Raw genomic sequence first — 21,843 nt, forward strand, 5'->3', positions numbered from 1 at the left:
CACATTTGCTGCTGGTTATAAGGCAGTTGACTGCCTCTCGCTGACTGCATCACAAATGGCACTCTATTTCATACATAGTGCACTACTTTTGACCAGAGCCCGCATGGGCCCTCGTCAAAGGTAGTACACTACTTAGGGAATGGGATGGTGTGCCAGTCTCTCTGACGCCATGCCGAGAGAGAACATACATGCATATATAAATAAAATACAAACGATTATATTAGGCCTAACCCCAATTAGCCTACTGGTCGATTGTTTGGTCGATTGGCTGTTGGTCGACCAAGATCTTTTTAGTCGAGCAGTAGCATATTTATATATATATATATATATATATATACAGTGCCTTGCGAAAGTATTCGGCCCCCTTGAACTTTGCGACCTTTTGCCACATTTCAGGCTTCAAACATAAAGATATAAAACTGTATTTTTTTGTGAAGAATCAACAACAAGTGGGACACAATCATGAAGTGGAACGACATTTATTGGATATTTCAAACTTTTTTAACAAATCAAAAACTGAAAAATATTCAGCCCCTTTACTTTCAGTGCAGCAAACTCTCTCCAGAAGTTCAGTGAGGATCTCTGAATGATCCAATGTTGACCTAAATGACTAATGATGATAAATACAATCCACCTGTGTGTAATCAAGTCTCCGTATAAATGCACCTGCACTGTGATAGTCTCAGAGGTCCGTTAAAAGCGCAGAGAGCATCATGAAGAACAAGGAACACACCAGGCAGGTCCGAGATACTGTTGTGAAGAAGTTTAAAGCCGGATTTGGATACAAAAAGATTTCCCAAGCTTTAAACATCCCAAGGAGCACTGTGCAAGCGATAATATTGAAATGGAAGGAGTATCAGACCACTGCAAATCTACCAAGACCTGGCCGTCCCTCTAAACTTTCAGCTCATACAAGGAGAAGACTGATCAGAGATGCAGCCAAGAGGCCCATGATCACTCTGGATGAACTGCAGAGATCTACAGCTGAGGTGGGAGACTCTGTCCATAGGACAACAATCAGTCTATTGCACAAATCTGGCCTTTATGGAAGAGTGGCAAGAAGAAAGCCATTTCTTAAAGATATCCATAAAAAGTGTTGTTTAAAGTTTGCCACAAGCCACCTGGGAGACACACCAAACATGTGGAAGAAGGTGCTCTGGTCAGATGAAACCAAAATTGAACTTTTTGGCAACAATGCAAAACGTTATGTTTGGCGTAAAAGCAACACAGCTGAACACACCATCCCCACTGTCAAACATGGTGGTGGCAGCATCATGGTTTGGGCCTGCTTTTCTTCAGCAGGGACAGGGAAGATGGTTAAAATTGATGGGAAGATGGATGGAGACAAATACAGGACCATTCTGGAAGAAAACCTGATGGAGTCTGCAAAAGACCTGAGACTGGGACGGAGATTTGTCTTCCAACAAGACAATGATCCAAAACATAAAGCAAAATCTACAATGGAATGGTTCAAAAATAAACATATCCAGGTGTTAGAATGACCAAGTCAAAGTCCAGACCTGAATCCAATCGAGAATCTGTGGAAAGAACTGAAAACTGCTGTTCACAAATGCTCTCCATCCAATCTTACTGAGCTCGAGCTGTTTTGCAAGGAGGAATGGGAAAAAATGTCAGTCTCTCGATGTGCAAAACTGATAGAGACATACCCCAAGCGACTTACAGCTGTAATCGCAGCAAAAGGTGGCGCTACAAAGTATTAACTTAAGGGGGCTGAATCATTTTGCACGCCCAATTTTTCAGTTTTTGATTTGTTAAAAAAGTTTGAAATATCCAATAAATGTCGTTCCACTTCATGATTGTGTCCCACTTGTTGTTGATTCTTCACAAAAAAATACAGTTTTATATATTTATGTTTGAAGCCTGAAATGTGGAAAAAAGTCGCAAAGTTCAAGGGGGCCGAATACTTTCGCAAGGCACTGTGTGTATATATATATATATATATATATATATATATATTTGCACCCATCTCAGTGAATTAATCTGAAAAAGGTTATGGTAATTTATGTTAATGCTTTCAATATATTATTATTCCAGTCTTACCGTTCTCATTCTCGGAATTGACACACTGTTCGCAGAGCGCACAAATTATGCTAAACTTGTGAGAAACAAGTTTTTGTTTATTTCAGTCCATTTCTGAGTTTTGTCAATTCAATTCAATTTAGTCATCGTCTTTTGTTTGGAGTGCTCCTGTCAATGTTGAGTAAGGACACGCACCTGATTACGCATAAGTACACTACCGGTCAAAAGTTTGAGATTCAAGGGATTTTCTTTATTTTTACTATTTTCTACATTGTAGAGTAGTGAAGACATCAAAACTATGAAATAACACATATGGAATCATGTAGTAACCAAAAAAAAAAGTGTTAAACAAATCAAAATATATTTTATATATTTGACATTCATCAAAGTAGCCACCCTTTACCATGGATGACACCTTTGCATATAAAATGTATCAATTTGGGTATCTGATAGTATTTTTGATTGGCTTAACGTACCACACCAATGGGTACGTTAAGCAGTGGAGCTTCTCAAAGTAATGTTTTCTTCACCTCTAAAAGCAAGCAAACAAACAATGTTTTTATATCCGTTGAGAATGACAATAGTACCTCAATTTATTGGAAAAATCTTTCCAGCCCCCTCCCTTAGATAACCACTCAGCGTGATCCAGTGGAAACGTAATAAAACAGGTACCTGATTACTTCTTATCAGTGCTTGGGTGATGGTACTGATAATATATAGGTGTAGGAGCTCCACAATACTTCTGTGCTAATATTCTATAAGAGGAACAGGAGCTCAAACAGTACAACATTTGAGATGCTCCACTCTGGTGAGCCCTTGCCAATGTCAAGCTCTGCTTCTAATCCCTTGCGCAAATAGCCTACAGCTGTGTCTGTCCCGAGCTCACTGGAGCAGGAAACTGTGAGGGCCCAGGATACTTTATACAATGATGGAAGTTTGCTAGTGCAAGCTTGAGGCCGACTGAAGTTGATCGTTGATACAACGTTTCAAGTTCCTTGCACACAGGCCATATGTAGCCAATGTTATTTATAGGATGATTTTTTAAAAGTAACTAACTATCAGGATATTTTGTACAATGTTTTAATTTGTTGCCTTTTTGTATGCTATTTTTACATATTTACTTTAGGTTTATCAATTTCAGTTAGATTTGGAGAGAAATTTGATTAACCACGTGACATTGATTTTGAGATAAGACATTATAAATTAAATGAAACTGTTCCACAAAAATGTGCATATGAAAACCAGAACTGGCACGCAGATCGGTAGAAATGTTAATATACATTGGCATTCCACATGACAAAGGTTGCCGACTCCCCGTATAGCCTATTACCGGCAACTTCAGGAGAGTAATGGCAGAACCTGCGAAAGCCAGCAAGAGGAGAATGGTTGGGTCAGGGTACGTTATTTTTTCTTTCTTCTGGTTATCTAGATCTCTGGCTCCCTCGAGTCATGCGTGTTATTTCATCACAGTGTAAGCTGATAGAACCAGGCATCCTGTGGCGTACTGCATCAGCGTCGAATAGCCCCAGCGATATGCAACTTTTCAGGGAAGTCAGGAACCAATATACAGTCAGTTAGGAAAGCTAAGGCTAGCTTTTTCAAACAGAAATTTTAATCCTGCAGCACTAATTCCAAAACGTTTTGGGACACAAGTCCATGGAGAATAAGAGCACCTCCTCCCGGCTGCCCACTGCACTGAGGCTAGGAAACACTGTCACCACCGATAAATCCACGATAATCGAGAATTTCAATAAGCATTTTTCTTATGGCCGGCCATGCTTTCCAGCTGGCTACCCCTATCCAGGCCAACAGCGCTGCACCCCCCAGTAGCAACCTGCCCGAAGCCACCCCCCCGCTTCTCCATCACCCAAATCCAGATAGCTGATGTTCTGAAAGAGCTGCAAAATCTGGACCCCTACAAATCAGCTGGGCTAGACAATCTGGACCCTCTCTTTCTAAAATTATCCACCACAATTGTTGCAACCACTATTACTAGCCTGTTCAACCTTTCTTTCGTATTGTCTGAGATCCCTAAAGATTGGAACGCTGCCGCGGTCATACCCCTGACACTCTAGACCCAAACTGTTACAGACCTATATCCATCCTGCCCTGTTAACAAACAGATCACCGACCATGTCGAATCTCACCGTACGTTTTCCGCTATGCAATCTGGTTTCTGAGCTGGTCATGGGTGCACCTCAGCCACGCTCAAGGTCCTAAACGATATCATAACCGCCATCGGTAAAAGACAGTACTGTGCAGCGGTCGTCATCGACTTGACCAAGGCTTTCGACTTTGTCAATCACCGCATTCTTATCGGCAGACTCAACAGCCTTGTTTTCTCAAATGACTGCTTCGCCTGGTTCACCAACTACTTCTCAGATAGAGTTCCTCTGGCAGTCTCTATGGGGGTGCCACAGTGTTCTATTCTCGGGCCGACTGTTTTCTCTGTATACATCAATGACGTCGCTCTTGCTGCTGGTGATTCTCTTTTTTTTTGTTTTGTTGAATTTTTACCCCTTTTTCTCCCCAATTTCGTGGGGTCCAATTGTTAGTAGCTACTATCTTGTCTCATCGCTACAACTCCCGTACGGGCTCGGGAGAGACGAAGGTTGAAAGTCACTTGTACTCCGATACACAACCCAACCAAGCCACACTGCTTCTTAACACAGCGCACATCCAACCCGGAAGCCAGCCGCACCAATGTGTCGGAGGAAACACAGTGCACCTGGCAACCTTGGCTAGCGCGCACTGCACCCGGCCCGCCACAGGAGTCGCTGGTGCGCAATGAGACAAGGATATCCCTACTGCCCAAACCCTCCCTAACCCAGACGACGCTAGGCCAATTGTGCGTCGCCCCACGGACCTTCCGGTTGCGGCCAGTTACGACAGAGCCTGGGCGCGAACCCAGTCTCTGGTGGCACAGCTGGCGCTGCAGTACAGCACCCTTAACCACTGCGCCACCGCTGCTGGTGATTCCCTGATTCACCTCTATGCAGACGACACCATTCTGTATACATCTGGCCCTTCTTTAAACCTACAAACGAGCTTCAATGCCATACAACACTCCTTCCGTGGCCTCCAGCGGCTCTTAAATGCTAGTAAAACGAAATACATGCTCTTCAACTGATCACTACTCTGGATGGTTCTGACTTAGAATATGTGAACAACTACAAATACAGTGGTTTCTCCTTTAAAAAGTTGCGAGCTTATGCCGCGGGACTTAAGAGGTACCCAGTGTCATTGCTTCATTGCTCCAGACCTACACAAGGGGGAGTTAGAGCACTCATTATGCATTTGGGTCCCAAGGTTTTTATATGATCAATCATATCGAGTGATTCCAATGACGAATTTTACACAGAGCCACCCCTCCCAGGGGGCTTTCTTCAGCATAGATGGCTGACAAAACATTACGGGGAGGCAAATGTAAGCAGTTATAACAGCATAACGAGTCAAGCTACAAATGTACAATTGAGACGAATATGTTAGTTAATGTACTGTAGAGATAATTTAAAGAAAAAAAAGCCTGTATATAGATTTTTTTTCTACTGTATTTTTGACTATATCAGTTTATTCCATGTGTAACTGTGTGTTGTGGTATGTGTCAAACTATGTGTCAAACTTCGCTTTATTCTTGGACAGGTCGCAGTTGTAAATAAGAACTTGTTCTCAACTAGCCTACCTGGTTAAATAAAGGTAAAATAATTAAATAATTAAAAAGCGCACATTTGTAAATCCCAACCTCTAAAAGTAATTGGAAAGGTAGATACAAATTGTGTGTGACACAATAAAGAATGTAAACAAAATGTGTTTTTATTTACAGTAGTGATGGACAACCGGAGGCATTTTGAAAACAGGTTTACAAACACTTGTTTTTCACAACTGTAGCAGGCGAAGCCCATCATGCAAATGTTTCCTATTAGCAGAACAATATACTTTTTGTATAACCCGGCTACTGTTGTGAAAATCCATCAACGTATGATGCTTAAGTACTCTAAAGTGTTACATTTCTAACAAACAGCAGTACAGTATTTATTTAGCAACATCTTTATGCTTTTGTTAATAAAATAAAATAAACGAGAAAAAGACATTCAAATGCGGATGTTTATATAAACTACATTTTAGTCGCACTTAGACCCAGCTCCAAAACCACAGGTAAAACCTTGCTGAGATTATCAATGTATTTGTTGCATTGTTGTATCGTCAATTTCTCTAGCCAAAAACATCTTGATGGCCTTGACCAGTTCATCTGTGCTTGTCGGCTTGGCAGAGTTACGGATGAGTGTTTTCAGTTGATGCCAAACAAGTTTGATCGGGTTTAAAAATCAGGAGACCTACACGTAGAGATTAAAAATATATTTTTAGATATACTGTAGGCCTACCGAAGGTGTCTTATTTTTACATTTTTATTTAACCTTTATTTTACTACATAAAGGTCTACGTACTCTGCTGGCGTCCTGACCCAGTTTATGCCCTTATTTGCAATGCAAACCCAGGCGGCAGTGTGTTGTGGGGTAGTCTGCATTTGGAGAAGAAATAAAGACAAGCCTAACAGCCAAAATTAGGTACAATAATATAAATATACATGTAAATAGGCCTAAATGTCATTAAAAATGGCTATGATCCTACTTTGAAAGAAACGATGTGGTCCCAGAAACACCCCTCTGACATAAGGTCCAGCATATCTCCTAAGGATTTCTTCCTCAAAGAAAGAAAAATACATCTTGAGCCATACCTGAAAAAGGAGGCAAGGTGAATTATTGTGGAACACATAACAGACTGAGTTGTAGCCTACAATATTTGATGTACCTTTTGCTTTGTAAATAGCCAAACTCACCATCAAAAGTCAAATAAATATGGGCCTGGTCCCTGGCGAGAAATTGCCCCCCACACATGGAGTTTGAGCAGATGCTTGGGACTCGGCTCGTTTGATCTTCCTTTTTTTGTAGCAATTTTGAGCAAATTGCTCAAGGGCCACGGTTGATTAGTCTGTGACGATGACATTATTGAACGTCTCGCCAGCTTTGATCCATGCCTGGGCCTGCAGAGCGCAAAGTTCTTTGTCAGACAAATCATTGGGTCGAAACTACAGAACAGTACAAAACAAGCGAACACACCTGGTTAATGTTCTGATCATTTAAAAAAAATATATATATATAATTTCTTACTAAGCCTTTCTGTAAGTCCACCCAAGTTTCTTCAACTGTCTTCTGACTGTAATTAGAGCGATGTTGATGTCGTGCCGTGATGCCAGCAGATTACAGATGGCCTTTGCCGATCGCTCGTCATTTTCATTCATCAGTGAGTCGATGGCTTGAATAGTCTCACTGGAAATGAAATACAATTTGAAAATGTGCAGCATACAGTAAAGATCAGCAGTCAATTTATTTAAGCATTCTTTTTTAGCATTATTAGGCCTACATTAAAATATGGTAGCCTACTGTACCTGTTAATTTTCCTGGGCTTTCGAGTTCGGCGTAAAACAGGCATCTGATGATAGTGTTTGTGAATAGCACTGTCCGTGACCAAAATCCCCAAGTCTACCAGTATTTTTGAAATGTCTCCAGTAGATTTTCCGTTCCTGCTGAAAGCCCTGACAGCAGAACTTGACCAACTGCTCACCAGGCACAGCAAGGGCCGCCCGGACCGTTGTTCTGCTATTCCAAGGATGTGTAACTGAAGAGAGTTACCTCGACTGGGCACAGAATACAAACGGATGGATCACGAGGCAAATGTGGCTTACCAGTGAACCTGCAGGTGTTCATCATTAATACTGTGTCTCAGGAGTTTCCAGCCATGACTGATACAACCCGAAAAAGCATTAAAAGACAAGAGTTAATGAGTACTTGAGGTCACCGAGAAAGTCTGGACATGGCCTGCTCTCCCTTATGTAAGGAATGAGGCATTTCCCATGTTTACTACAGTATGTACTGTAATTTCTGGACTATTAAGCGCACCTGAATATAAACCGCACCCACTGAATTATTAAAAAATATGTATTTTGTACATAAATAAGCCACACGTCTATAAGCCGCAGGTGCCTACCGGTACATTGAAACAAATTAACTATACACAGCCTTTAAACGAAACGCGGCTTGTAACAAAAATTTAAAAAATAGCAGTAAACAGTAGCCTACCAAGAAAGCCATTGGTCACTATCTTCCTCCTCCTGTGCACTGAAACGACTGAAGTCATCTCCTTTGGTGTCGGAGTTGAATAGTCTCAGAATTGCTTCATCCGATGTTGGATCGCTGCCCTCTTCAACACGCAGCAGTCCAGCCTTTCGAAACCCGTTGATGTTAGTGGATTTTTTGACAATGCTCCACGCTGTCAGCAGCTCTATTTCCTTTTCCAACAGCCAGATCGATCGCCTTCAACTTGAAAGCTGCATCATATGCATTTCTCCGTGTCTTTGCCATGATGAGGGTGACAAAATGACTACCGTAATCAGAATGATGGGAAGTTTGAGCACGCTCGATTTACGTCACATTATGTGACGGTGCTCAGTTTTTTGGCGGCAGGAATCTTGTGAAAGCGGGAAAAATCCATAAATTAGCCGCGTCATTGTATAAACCGCGAGGTTCAAAGCGTGGGAAAAAAGTAGCGGCTTACAGTCCGGAAATTACGGTACTCTATTCTATGTTTATTTGTCAGACTGCACAGTAGCCTAAAAAACAAATGCAGCTGGCTTATATCTTCAAAATGCTTTACTATCCATATTTATTTTTATTTTACCTTTATTTAACTAGCCAAGTCAGGCAAGAACACATTCTTATTTTCAATGACGGCCTAGTGGGTTAACTGCCTGTTCAGGGGCAGAACGACAGATTTGTACCTTGTCAGCTTGGGGGTTTGAACTTGCAACCTTCCGGTTACTAGTCCAACGCTCTAACCACTAGGCTACCCTGCCGCCCCAATACAGTATTGTATTTCTTCATCAGCAACTATGCTTTCGTAAATAGAATAATGATAAAAATACTCTTTCAAATGCTAATGTTTATTTAGTTATGGATCCATAACGAATTACTTGTTCAAATATGCCATATTCCTGAGATGTGTGTTGACTGAATAGAAGCTTTTTTCTTGCTCACTCTAGGTTAAATGAAAACAAACTCTCCTAAATTTCATTACCCTTTAACAAAGTGATTATTATAATAAATTAATTTAGAATTATATAAAAGACCCTTAGATATTGTCAGATATTCTCACAGATCCTAACGGAAAATGCCCCTTAGATATTAATATAGAGTCCTCCAATCCTCTAAATGTAATTATTGGCGGAGTCGCGGCATTTAATTATTTTTTTCAATATACTGTAGGCCTACCATAGGCGAAATGAGTCTCACTAGTGTTAATTAATGTCTAATGTATAATTCTGTGAAGACATCACAACAATTAAATAACACATATTGAATCATATTGTAGGACGCCATATTTTCCTCTCCATTCTTACAGACAACCAGAGGGTTTTTGTTTTTTCATGGAATAGAAACACCATAATATTAATCAAATTAAATAAGCAAGTACCAGTCAAAAGTTCGGACTCACCTACTCATTCCAGCATGTTTCTTTATTTTTACTATTTTCTACATTGCAGAATAATAGTGAAGACATCACTATGAACTATGAAATAATGCATGCCCTGCATTCTGTATTACAGACATGGCCTGCTCTCCCTTATGTAAGGAATTAGGCACTTTCCCATGTTTACGACAGTATTTATTGTCGACTGCACAGTAGCCTAATATACAAAAACACATTTTGTTAAAATAATGATAAAAAAAAAATCCTCTTTCAAAATGCAGATGTTGATTTAGTTATGGATCCATTCCATAACGAATTACTATGGGAATAAATATCACTGATTTACAGAAATATTGGAACAAAGTTGGCTAATGAAGGCAAACTATTTAGAATCCTCCTGACGTCACATTGTACAGCGCCATAGAAACCGCGAGGGTTTCGATTTTCTCTGAATAGAAACATAATATTAATCAAATGAATTAAGCCAAATTTCTTAAAATCAATCCCATATACTATGTTATTACAAAAAAGGTCTTAAATTCTCTGGTAATGTCAATACGGAATAATATCAAATGCTTCTCAAAGATGCCTCTGGTGGTCAAACTAGCAATAACTTACAATAACAGAAGAAAATGGACTGTAAACTCTCCTTCCAGACTCACATTAAGCATCTCCAATCCAAAATTACATCTAGAACCGGCTTCCTATTTCGAAACAAAGCCTCCTTCGCTTATGCTGCCAAACATACCCTCGTAAAACTGACTATCCTACCGATCCTCGACTTCGGCGATGTCATTTACAGCCTCCAACACCCTACTCAGAAAATTTGATGTAGCCAATCATAGTGCCATTAGTTTTGTCACCAAAGCCCCATATACTACCCACCACTGCGACCTGTATGCTCTCGTTGGCTGGCCCTCGCTACATGTCCGTCGTCAAACCCACTGGCTCCAGGTCATCTATAAAAGTCTTTGCTAGGTAAAGCTCTGCCTTATCTTAGCCCACTGGTCACCATAGCTACACCCACCCGTAGCACACACTCCAGGTATATTTCACTGGTCATCCCAAAGCCAACACCTCCTTCGGCCGCCTTTCCTTCCAGTTCTCTGCTGCCAATGACAAACAAATTGCAAAAATCACTGAAGCTGCAGACATATCTCCCTCACTAACTATAAGCATCAGCTGTCAGAGCAGCTTACTGATTACTGCACCTGTACACAGCCCATCTGTAAATAGCCCACCCAACTACCTCATCCCAATATTTTATTTTTTATTTGTTTTGCTCTTTTGCACCCCAGTATCTTTACTTGCACATCATGCTTAGGGTCATTGTCCTGCTGGAAGGAGAAGCTCCGTCCCAGTCTCAAATCTCTGGAAGACAAACAGGTTTCCCTCAAGAATTTCCCTGTATTTAGCGCCATCCATCATTCCTTCAATTCTGACCAGTTTCCCAGTCCCTGCAGATGAAAAATATCCCCACAGCATGATGTCGCCGCCGTGGGGATGGTCTTCTCGGGGTGATGGAGGTGTTGGGTTTGTGCCAGACATAACATTTTCCTTGATGGCCAAAAAGCTAAATTTTAGTCTCATCTGACCAGAGTACCTTCTTCCATATGTTTGGAGTCTTCCACATGCCTTTTGGCGAACACCAAACGTGTTTTCTTATTTTTTTCTTTAAGCAATGGCTTTTTTCTGTCCACTCTTCTGTAAAGCCCAGCTCTGTGGAGTGCACGGCCTAAAGTGGTCCTATGGACAGACACACCAATCTCCACTGTGGAACTTTGCAGCTCCTTCAGGGTTATCTTTAGTTTCTTTGTTGCCTCTCTGATTAATGCCCTCCTTGCCTGGTCTGTGAGTTTGTGGGTGGCCCTCTCTTGGCAGGCTTATTGTGGTGCCATATTCTTTCCATTTTTTAATAATGGGTTTAAATGGTGCTCCGTGGGATGTTCAAAGTTTCAGATATTTTTTTATAACCCAACCCTGATCTGTACATCTCCACAACTTTGTCCCTGACCTGTTTGGAGAGCTCCTAGGTAAAAATGGTGCCGCTTGCTTGGCGGTGCCCCTTGCTTAGTGGTGTTGCAGACTCTGGGGCCTTTCAGAACTGGTGTATATATAATGAGAATGTGACAAATTGCACACAGGTGGACTTTAAACGAATTATGTGACTTCTGAAGGTAATTGGTTGCACCAGCTCTTATTTAGGGGCTTCTTAGCAAAGGGGGCGAATACATATGCACACACCACTCTTTTTTTTTTTTCATTTCAATTCACCAATTTGGACTATTTTGTGTATGTCCATTACATGTAATCCAAATAAAAATCCATTTAAATGTCATCTTGTAATGCAACAAAATAGGAAAAATGCCAAGGGGGATGAATACTTTTGCAAGGCACTGTATACACTCCTTTCATGAAACTATCTTATCGCCTAGTTGAAACCTACTTTACTCCTAACATTACTGTTCTTCACTTGCGTAAAAACAATTTTTTAAACTTTGCCATGATCGTCAGAATTTCCTAGATCGGGGGGAGAGTGGGGGGAATGGTTTGAAAGTTGCGCGCTCACTATTAGTAAGGGGAGAGAATGGTTTGAAAGTTGCGCGCTCACTATTAGTAAGGGGAGACGGGGGGGATTGTTTGAAAGTTGCGCGCTCACTATTAGTAAGGGGAGACGGGGGGGAATGGTTTGAAAGTTACTAATAGTGAGCGCGCAAGGGGAGACGGGGGGAATGGTTTGAAAGTTGCGCGCTCACTATTAGTAAGGGGAGACGGGGGGGCTGTTTGAAAGTTACACGCTCACTATTAGTAAGGGGAGACGGGGGTGGGGGGGGTTTGAAAGTTACACGCTCACTATTAGTAAGGGGAGACGGGGGGAGGGGGGGTGTTTGAAAGTTACACGCTCACTATTAGTAAGGGGAGACGGGGGTGGGAGGGGGTATTTGAAAGTTACACGCTCACTATTAGTAAGGGGAGACGGGGGTGGGGACCGGGATTATAACAGTCTTTATATCTATTATAGACATGTTGTTTTCTTCCAACAAGTTGTACCAAACTCAAAAATAACAAATATAAAGAGCTCGACATCAGCGCTTTTCTGCTTGCCCGGGGGGGAAAAATGTAGATAGCCAATTCAAAACATAGTGTAGTTTGGCTGGTTCTCTCGCTAGTTAACTATTAGCATGTATTAATGTCATTGTCATGCCCCATGTTGTAAAATAACTTTCCACCGGTACTCGTGTATAACCGGAAAACAGCCAACGCAGTTGATACAGGTGCAGAGTTGATGAAACCTCCGGATGTAAAACGCTCAAAATTGGCTAGGATTCTCCTCTATTCAATACTTGCCATGACATTCTGACAAAGTTAAAAAATATATGTTCTTAGAATAGCCTAATTGACAAGTAACTCCTACGCTGTCAAGATCTCCCCTGAACACTGAATATTTTAACCTTACAAAATAGATAAACATCTTAGATTAACTACCTCGCAAACAGTAGCCATTTGATCTCTGGTTCATTGAATGAGGGAATATATTTTATAAAGACATTAAAAAAAACATGTGGTTGTAATTGTAATGTTGCAGGGTAGCCAACCATCCTCCAGGAGATTCCAGGAGAGCTACTGGGCGTGCAGGGTAGCCAACCATCCTCCAGGAGATTCCAGGAGAGCTACTGGGCGTGCAGGTTAGCCAACCATCCTCCAGGAGATTCCAGGAGAGCTACTGGGCGTGCAGGGTAGCCAACCATCCTCCAGGAGATTCCAGGAGAGCTACTGGGCGTGCAGGGTAGCCAACCATCCTCCAGGAGAGCTACTGGGCGTGCAGGGTAGCAAACCATCCTCCAGGAGATTCCAGGAGAGCTACTGGGCGTGCAGGGTAGCCAACCATCCTCCAGGAGTTTCCAGGAGAGCTACTGGGCGTGCAGGGTAGCCAACCATCCTCCAGGAGAGCTACTGGGCGTGCAGGGTAGCAAACCATCCTCCAGGAGATTCCAGGAGAGCTACTGGGCGTGCAGGGTAGAAAACCATCCTCCAGGAGATTCCAGGAGAGCTACTGGGCATGCAGGGTAGCAAACCATCCTCCAGGAGATTCCAGGAGAGCTACTGGGTGTGAAGGGTAGCCAACCATCCTCCAGGAGATTCCAGGAGAGCTACTGGGAGTGCAGGGTAGCGAACCACCCTCCAGGAGATTCCAGTAGAGCTACTGGGCGTGCAGGGTAGGGTAGCTAACCACATTAATAAAAAAATAAAATATATATATATATATATATATATATATATATATATATATATATATATATATATATATATTTTTTTTTTTTTACAATCGGCTGTTCAACAGGACCTTAAGCTGACTACGGTGTGTTCAAGCAGGGTTTGATCAAAAGCCTGAACACCCAGTAGCTCTCCAGATAGAGGGTTGACGGACCACGTGTTTTATACAGTATCCTATCAGTGCAATATTTTACTTTGTAGAGGTTTAAGTGCCTTGCTTAAAACCTCTTACTTCTACCCCCTCCTTTTTCGAACATTCTGTTAAAAATCGCGCAACTTTTCAGCGTCCTGCTACTCATGCCAGGAATATAGTATATGCATATGATTAGTATGTGTGGATAGAAAACACTCTGGTTAAATCACGGCTGTGACTATAACAGATTGTGTGTTTCATTGAAAAACGCAAGAAAAACTGCTCTCTGAAAGCTAAAAATAATTTCCATAAGTCACTTCCATGGGTTGTTAAAAGAGGACAAAATTTTATATCGACCTGCATGCAATTCATACAAATTCCACACGATGTCGCCATTGTCGTCATTTTCAATTGAATTTATTGTTGGAAAATCCATCTATCTGGCTTCCGTTTCTTCCAGTCTCCACCCGGATGTTGTTAATGTGGACATTGGCAGCCATTGATTTGCAAACGAGGAGCTATTGAATATACATCGCCCTGTAATCATTTTGATAGATTATAAACGTTTACTAATACCTAAAGTTGGATTACAAAAGGATTTCGAAGTGTTTTGTGAAAGTTTATCGTCGACTTTTTTAATTTAAAAAAATTACGCAGCGTTTAAAAACGATGTTTTTTTCTGAATGACACAGCTTCCATAGAAAGCTATTTTGGGTATATATGGACCGATTTAAACGAAAAAAAGACCCAATAGTGATGTTTATGGGGCATATAGGAGTGCCAAGAAAGAAGCTCGTCAAAGGTAATGAATGTTTTATATTTTATTTCTGCGTTTTGTGCTGCGTCGGATAAGCAGAGTCTTTGTTTACGTCGCATTCAGGCATTTTCAGGTGGTGCATGCTATCAGATAATACCTTCTCATGCTTTCGCCGAAAAGCATTTTAAAAATCTGACTTGTTGGCTAGGTTCACAACGAGTGTAGCTTTAATTCAATACCCTGCTTGTGAATTTTTATCAAGGTTTGAGTTTTAACGAGTACATTTAGCATTTAGCGTAGCGCATTTGCATTTCCAGGTGTCTACTTGAGACATATGCGTCTCAAGTAGAGTCAAGAAGTTAAGGCCACAAAGGCAAAAGATACTGTATAACACATGGGATCAGTCAGCAGCAGCCATCCTTTGTCAATACCAATGATAATAATTTATGTTGTTTTGTGAAGTGATTTCTTGCATCACACAACACCATTTTCAGTCTCCTTTTTGACCTTTCAGTCCTATATGTCTAAAGGACAAGTGGTAAAAAAATGTCACGCCATGACATAGCATAACTTAAACGCACTCAAATGAAACAAACAGGCCTGAGACTGAGACGAGCTTCAGGCTGCCACTCACATCAATAGCACTCACACAGATAACGCTACCAACGACAACAACCACACAACCTATTAGGCTACCACAGCATCACCATCACACTATGAGTGACACATCAAAATGATGTGTGTGACAAGCTTATGACTCTGAAAGGACAGCGACTGTAATACCAGCGCACTCTATGTTGGAGACTGCACTTTTTGTAAAACACATAGGGCTGATAGAAAGACATCCATCACACACAGCATGATGTTAAAGGATAAGCAGCCCATTCACTCAGACATAAAAGGCCAGCAGGTCCCAATCATAAGAACACAAAAACACAACCATTAGGCTAAGCATTTCCCAATCAAAATGTACAACTATTACTTCCCATTGCAACAAAAAAAACTATCACATTAATTTAAACTTTAGGTGATTTAAACCAACATAAGTTATTGTGGAAGAGATAGCTAACAGTAAGCGAGCTGCAATAAAAAAAAAAGCAGTCCTACTCACCAGATGATGATCACTTGAAGCTAACAAATTGGCAACAACATCTAACACCTGCTGCAGCTGGAGCAAACTAGACAACAACAAAAGCTAGCTAGCAAAACCGTGGTAAAACTCCTGCTCGCTATTGCGCAGTGAACTGTTGGCCTTCGAGAAGAGAAGTTTCTATACGTTTTTGTAAAAACATTCCCACAAATGACAAATCAAAATGTGATTGGTTGATTCCACTGTCATACAGTTCAATGGCAATTGCCTTATATCTATGCCTACTTGCCCTCAGCATGCATTTTTTTCTAAATGTCTAAAGAATCCATATGTTCTTCTGACATATGACCACAGAAGTACTGGACATTTTGAACTCTTATTATGATAGCAATTTGGCAAAATGACAATCATGGTCTTGAATTGGACTCGCATTTTTCTGGTCTTGGTCATGACTCTTGGTCTCTAACCCATTGGCTCCCCTCCGGTCTTGGTCTTGACTGACTCAATTCGCTCTGGTCTTGAATTGGTCTCGCTTTAGGTTTAGGTGGCCTCACTTTAGGTGGTCTCAAACACAACACTGCAGTTACATTTCGGGATATTATTTTTGACTGTATCGTATCATTTTGACAATATATGAAAATTGTTTTTGCGCTAGTTGGCAGTACCCTGCACCAAAACTCCAGTATTTAGCCTTGATAGCTTTTTCTCCATCTTTTTTAAATGGGTTTGATTTTTTTACTTTGATCACAAGTAAATTCATGAAGTGTATTATATGTTTTCTTACAGTTTTGAACCAAACTTGACAATTGTCCAATGGTGTGACTGTCTGAGGTAAAGGTATGGAACTTTGAACTTAAGTAAATTCATGAAAAAATGAATAACACTTCCTTTTATTTATGCTTTTAGTTAATACACAGAAGTTTATTTCAAAAAAACAATAGTCCAAGTGTATTCATGACATTTCCAAATAGTTTCGATTGATTACATTTTGTCCCTAAAGCAAAGTCCACTTGGTGGGACAATTATGGGATTAGATAACGACCCAGCATTTGGACACCATTGCGCTGGGGAGGGTTCTCTTGCAATGAGGAAGTACAGAAGACATGGCTGGAGCACATGGCCTGAACAGATTGTATCTGAAACATGTACCAAAATATTGCACTTTTCTGCCATTGCCATAAAATGTGTCAGTTTCTTAGTTCTTTGGTGTGATGCTTTTTGAATGTATATATGAAAACAATATTTGTTGACAATTAAAGTATAAAAAGCAACAAAAACATGTGGTGAAATCATACTGAAGGCCTACTGTTAACAATAAGGCCCAAACTGGACCATACAGCCTGAGATTTCCAACAGTGTGACAGCTTTATTTCCCTTGGTGTGACTTGAAGACCGTGTCACACCAGAGGAAATACAAGACACCTGTCTGATTCTCGCCTGTCTGAGTGGACTGAACCAATGTGGAGGCCGGGGGGATGACACTGTCCATCAACCTAAAACATGTGTTTCTTAAATATTACATAACAATGGTGCAACACTAATAAAAAATAATATTATAACAAACGCGCTTTCTCCCGCATTGGATAACGGTCACTGTCCGAGGTTCTGAAACACATCAGTGCGCTGTTGAATTGACACCTTTTCCCAGACCATGTTGCTATGTGCATAATAACAAAGTGAACCAGCATATTGTTGAGAACAATGCGGCGGAGATAGCAGCAGAATAAGGAGACCTTGTCTTATTGTCTAAGAAAATTGAGGAGAGAAAACCCCAACTTAAGTCTAATCAATAGCCTAACTGTTAAATGTATCTGGCTTTAGAAATCAACCATATATATATATATATAAATAGTTGAAGTCTGAAGTTTACATACACTTAGGTTGGAGTCATTAACACTTATTTTTCAACCACCCCACAAATGTCTTGTTAACAAACTCTAGTTTTGGCAAGTCGGTTCAGACATCTACTTTGTGCATGACACGAGTCATTTTTCCAACAATTGTTTACAAGCAGATTATTTCACTTATAATTCACTGTATCACAATTCCAGTGGGTCGAAAATTCCAGAAAATTATGTCATGGCTTTAGAAGCTTCTGATAGGCTAATTGACATCATTTGAGTCAATTGCAGGTGTAGCTGTGGATGTCTTTCAAGGCCTCCCTTCAAACTCAGTGCCTCTGCTTGACATCAGGTGAAAATCAAAAGAAATCAGCCAAGACCTCAGAAAAAAAAAAGTTGTCCTCCACAAGTCTGGTTCATCCTTGGGAGCAATTTTCAAACACCTGAAGATACCACACCGCAAGTGTAAACCCCACGGGACCACGCAGCAATCATACCACTCAGGAAGGAGATCTGTTCTGTCTCCTAGAAATGAGCGTACATTGGTGCGAAAAGTGCAAATTAATCCCAGAACAACAGCAAAGGACCTTGTGAAGATGGAGGAAACAGGTACAAATGTATCTATATCCAGGGTACAACAAGTCCTACTATATCAACATAACCTGAAAGGCCGCTCAGCAAGGAAGAAGCTACTGCTCCAAAACTGCCATAAAAAAAGCCAGGTTACGGTTTGCAACTGCACGTGGGGACAAAGACTGTGCTTTTTGGAGAAATATCCTCTGGTCTGATGAAACAAAAATAGAACTGTTTGGCTATAATGACCATCGTTATGTTTGGAGGAAAAAGGGGGAGGCTTGCAAGCTGAAGAACACCATCTCAATCGTGAAGCACAGGGGTGGCAGCACCTTGCTGCAGGAGGGACTTGTGCACTTCACAAAATAGATGGCATCATGAGAAGGAAAATTATGTTGCTAAATTGAAGCATCTCAAGACATCAGTCAGGAAGTTAAAGCTTGGTCGCAAATGGGTCTTCCAAATGGACAATGACCCCAAGCATACTTCCAAAGTAGTGGAAAAATGGCTTAAGGACAACAAAGTCGAGGTATTGGAATGGCGATCACAAAGCCCTGACCTCAATCCCATAGAAAAAATGTGTGGGCAGAACTGAAAAAGCGTGTGCGAGCAAGGAGGCCTGACTCAGTTACACCAGCTCTGTCAGGAGGAATGGGCCACAATACACCCAACTTATTGTGGGAAGGCTACCCAACACGTTTGACCCAAGTTAAACAATTTAAAAGGCAATGCTACCAAATACTGATTGAGTGTATGTAAACTTCTGACCCACTGGGAATATGATGAAAGAAATAAAAGCTGAAATAAATCACTCTACTATTATTCTGACATTTCACATTCTTAAAATAAAGTGGTGATCCTAACTGACCTAAGACAGGGAATTTTTACACAGACATAAGACAGATCCCGCTTCTGTGGCCTGTTTGAGTGTGTGTTTAATAGCTTACTGATTCCGTGTCATTTAAAAATATATAATATATATATAAATTATATTTATGATAATAACCCTCCTTTTTATTGATCTACTTATTGTTATTACATAAATTATTTTGTTCATTATAATAGTACATGTCATTATCATTAAATCGGCTTCGTATAGCAGCCTAGTATAATCACCATTGAGCTGTAGGCCTAAGAGTGCATCCTGTTTAGTCTTAATACCGTAACTTAGGCCTATATTTCAATACTTATATAGGCTACTGTATCAATCATTTGTTTATGTAATCACACAGCCTAATAGTCATTAATGATTTGAAATGCAATCAAGCATTATGTTTTAAAATAAAGCGAGTCTTGAATAATTATCTTACACAATAAATAAACCGTTCCATTATGTAATTCCATTCACAAATGAATGTGACTGTTTTTAGTCTTTGTTGTAATAAAGGCTTAACAAAAAAACATTACAACAGACTCTGGTACACTTATAATTGATTTGGTGTTGTTTACATTGTCCCAAACGGTCATAAAAATTATATTGTAATCTAACAGCACCTGTTTCGAACGGTCGAAAGAATAGAAGACCTGATTTTTTCTTCTTCTCGGGGCCAGCCCTAAATTTGAATGAGTACACTTCAAATTATTTAATGAGGCTCCATTACTGATTTAGAAGCATTTTTACAGTGGTCAGAAACTTCTGAAAGTGTCATTAATTATTGTTAAGCATGGGGCAGGTAACATAATACACAAGTATGATAATTGTTTTTTATCGAGGTTTAGTTTAATGCCAGTGAATCTTAGCCATAATGTAATTGTGAGACACTTGGTTATCATCATTATTATCCAATTAAATATTTTTTCATTTTAAATGCAAGAATATAATTAATGATATAAACGACATAACTAAATAATGTGTTAAAATAATTCTCTAGTCTATTTGGGAATCATTAAAACTTGATATTAACAATTGTTGTGTCACACCAGAGGCCAAATTCAAGGCTCTAATATATGAAATGGTTCATTAAATTTGATATAAATTCTAAATTGAAGGTGGCCATGTAACATTTTGAATTGTTTAGACAGTTTGTGACTAAATGTAGTTTGTTGTGTTTTCACTTTAATTTTAGAGGAAATTATTTTTTCACTTTTGTTTTGGCCATATGGCAACTACCAACATATGGTAGGTATTGGTACCTAAGTACCCTGGGAAAGCTCATCCCTACCTAATGGGGCCTGGTCAAAAGTTGTGCACTACATAGCAGGGAATAAAGTGCCATTCGGGATGACAAAATAAAAATACATCAAAATAATGTATTAATGCTTACTCTGCCGAAACTCACATTTGGGGTTAGTGACAGAGAGAACAGTTTTGTGTGAAGAAACATTTGCTAAGCACATGTGGGGAAATGGTGACGTGACAACCCCCTCCACCTCAAAACCCGCTTTCACATTCGGGAACATGGGCTAATATTGAAACTGAGCAGGGGTGGGTGGGTATAGGCCTGTGGTATATAAAATTTACTTTAAAAAACAAGTCAAATTCACATGAACAACTGAACTCTTTGATCAGACAGTGAAACCAAATATACTGGTAACTAGCTCTGTGGTGAAACGACTTGATTCGGTGTTACTCAATGCCACAACCCCAGCTAGTCATACTGAGGCAATATGACTGGGGACATTTTTATCAATGAATGAGCCATCATAACCAGTCCACTGATTTTCCAAAAGTTAACTGATCAACATGTGTACATAGCACATAGTTAGCTACATTTATACACAATTAACTAGCAACTGACGACTTTCGTTTAGAATCATCTACCAACACATTCCAAACTACGACTAGAAATTAGGGAAATAATTTGGAAAAACACTAGCGAACGAGCTATTCTAAATTAGGCCTCAAGGCGACCTTGGCCTTTCATTGAAAGGAAATAGCTAACTGGCGAGTGAATGATAACAAAACTGTCTGTTGCAGTAGCATTTAGCAAGCTAGCTAAGCACAGGTGGCTACTGGCTAACTAGCTAGCTACAACAAGCTGGTGGCAAACAACCACGTCCACGAGAACACGTGTATACATTGGGAAATGTCTAAATACATGACTAATCATACAATATGTTTATTATTTGATCGTTTGATAACTAGTAAAGGAGTTGATAGCTGATGCAATGGCGTTCTAGTCAAACAAAACGTCAAAATCCCACGCGTGCAGCTAGCTAACTTTGCTAACGAACTTGACACAGACTAGCGAAGTAGCTAGTAACTGTCTGATTGACTAGATATAATCAATATAGATACAGTACAGATAAGTGTATGCAATTGTTTTGTCTGACACGTCTAATGGAGATGGCTACATGCAAAGTTGCAATAATCATGTGGAAACAAAGTTAGCCATGCTAACTAGCTAGTTTGCTAACATTATTGACTAGCTTAGCTTGCTAGTTAACATAGTTGGATGTGACAAGGCATGCACATAGCCACCAGTAAGGAATAGCATGCATTCAGGGTGTTTCGGTTAAACTTCCTCACCTATAAAATATTTTTATTGGGCCGTCTTGATAGGAAATGGTCCTGTTATTTCGTCTGATACCCCTTTCCACCATTCCCTCCTGCTGCTGCTGTCAGGAACTAATCCACCACCGTCAAGACTTCCTTCCACCTGGGCCTTCG

General features: G+C 40.4%; 1 protein-coding gene across 1 annotated transcript in view; it reads right to left on the bottom strand.

Annotated features, from left to right (window-relative positions):
- The window catches only part of LOC139383315 (dicer 1, ribonuclease type III), a 70,132-nt gene extending 48,289 nt beyond the window's left edge, over positions 1 to 21,843 (bottom strand). The window contains exon 1 of the mRNA XM_071127801.1: positions 21,703 to 21,843. The gene's annotated coding sequence lies outside the window, so the exon portion shown is untranslated. The remainder of the gene's footprint in view (positions 1 to 21,702) is intronic.

This window comes from Oncorhynchus clarkii, chromosome 25 (genome assembly GCF_045791955.1).
Source record: "Oncorhynchus clarkii lewisi isolate Uvic-CL-2024 chromosome 25, UVic_Ocla_1.0, whole genome shotgun sequence".
NCBI classification, from domain to species: domain Eukaryota; kingdom Metazoa; phylum Chordata; class Actinopteri; order Salmoniformes; family Salmonidae; genus Oncorhynchus; species Oncorhynchus clarkii.